We start from the raw sequence: 2,493 nt of genomic DNA on the forward strand, positions 1-2,493 counted from the left end.
CGCGAGCATTTCTATTACTTATTGGGGAAAGGGTAATGGTTTGGCGTTTATTTTATCCGATAATAGTTTTCCAATTTTAAAACAAAAATATTTAAATCTATGACCAGAGCAACTACACTCAAACCAAAATGAATCCACCAAGAAGGAAAATGTACACCCAGAAAAAAGTGCCTTCGAAACTAAAGGAAAAAATTTTCATCAATATAGTTTATCCATTTTATTTCCATTAAGGTAAATTTTTGTGAAAAATAATAAAATTTACTCGTTTCAGTAAAAAAATCCTAAACTGTAAGCAGTTAGGAATAGTTCATTAACTAGAATAAGGCATGGAATTTTACTCATACTATTTTCTTCGCTGGGTATAAGAATTTACTACTGAAAAAGAAAATTTTATTCACCGATAACAAAGCATTCGTAAAAATAAAGAAAAACCGAACTAAAACCAAGTTTCCTCAAAATTAGTAAAATTTCTTATAAAATGATAATTGCGACTTCCTTTATAATAGAAAGTTTTTCATACATACGAACAACACTTGGCATAGAAAAATATTTTAGTTCATTCGTACTAAGAAGTATGCAATCCTTTCAAAACTTAAGGAAACACACTTGTTAGAATATAGGAAATTTTCCTAAATTTCTATTGTCTACCTGTAATCGATACCTGTCATCGTAATCGATGTGTTTGCGCGTGGGTGTAATCGATATATTTGCGCGTCGGTTGTTTTTTTAGTTGGAATCGCGTTGTTTTGGTATACGGAGAGATTGTTAAAAAATAATATGGTAAAATAATATAATAAATAACAAATAAAATATTTGTTATTTTAAATTAGTGAGAAAAATTTTCGTTTTTTTAAATAAATCTATCAATGTTCGTGATAGTGTATAAAGAAAGAAAACACAAGCAGAATAACAACCCTTTCATTTGTCTTCATTTTGGAATCTTCAATTATCAGGTAATATTCAGTGACGCTAACCTTTTGCAACAAAAATGTTTTATGTTTTATATTTGTAGGTATTGAAATTGTAAAAGGAGGACAAAATCGTTAGGCAGCAACTTATTAAAAGTGAAAAGTACAAGAAGAAGAAAAAGTGCGTTTTACAGTTGATAATATCACACGGAAATTGGAAATAGTGGAATAATAAACTAATATTTCAAAGAGATTCGATGCTGTTGATTCTTAATAAATATATTCAATATATTAATAAAACATGTCTTTTATTGAAGATAAAATTGCTTATAGAAATAAATAAAATTGTATTTAAAAACGAAGGTAAGCAGTTCTAATTATGAAGTAAAAGTTTTACCACAAATGTGTAAGATTTGTCGAAATGAATGAAAAAATTTCAATAAAATCATTCCATATATGAATTCAAATTAGTTAAATTTTTTCATTCTGTAGTATAGTGGTATATAAATATAGGAAAATGTTAACTTATATATGGAATGCATTATTCCTAATTTCTACGAAAATCACATCGTTCAAACAAATAAAAATGTCTTTGGCGCTATACGAAGTTCAACTTTCTTCACAATGACTTCATTTTAACTTAAAGAAGGGGTCACTATTTTCTGGGTGTAGGTAAATTTTACAAACTAAAATAGTGCAGAAGCCATATAAGGGACGTGAAACAAATGAGGAACACTCACTCGATCCAAAATACCAAAATTGTTAACATTGTATTTCTAATGAAAATTTTGTCAAAATTTTATTTCTATTGAAAATTTTGCCAAAATTTTATTTCTATAGAAAATGTTGCCAAAATTGTATTTCTATAGAAAATTTTGTCAAAATTTTATTTCTATATGAAATTTTGTCAACATTTTATTTCTATAGAAAAATTTGTCAAAATTTTATTTCTAAAGAACATTTTGTCAACATTTTATTTCTATAGAAAATTTTGTCAAAATGTTATTTCTATATGAAATTTTGTCAAAATTTTATTTCTATAGAAAATTTTGTCAAAATTTTATATTGCTACTGAAAATTTTGTAAAAATTTTATTTCTATAGAAAATTTTGTCAAAATTTTATTTCTATATGAAATTTTGTCAACATTTTACTTCTATAGAAAAATTTGTCAAAATTTTATTTCTAAAGAAATTTTTTTCAAAATTTTATTTCTATAGAAAATGTTCTCAAAATTTTATTTCTATAGAAAATTTGAGCAAAATGTTATTTCTATAAGAAAATTTTGTCAAAATTTTATTTCTCTCAAAAATTTTGTCAAAATTTTATTTCTATAGAAAATTTTATCAAAATTGTACATTTCTATAGAAAATTTTGTCAAAATTGTACATTTCTATAGAAAATTTTGTCAAAATTTTATATTTCTATTGAAAATTTTGTCAACATTTCATTTCTATAGAAAATGTTCTCAAAATTTTATTTCTATAGAAAATTTGAGCAAAATGTTATTTCTATAAGAAAATTTTGTCAAAATTTTATTTCTCTCAAAAATTTTGTCAAAATTTTATTTCTAACAAAAATTTTGT

The sequence above is a fragment of the Haematobia irritans genome, chromosome 5 (genome assembly GCF_050003625.1).
Source record: "Haematobia irritans isolate KBUSLIRL chromosome 5, ASM5000362v1, whole genome shotgun sequence".
NCBI classification, from domain to species: Eukaryota; Metazoa; Arthropoda; class Insecta; order Diptera; family Muscidae; genus Haematobia; species Haematobia irritans.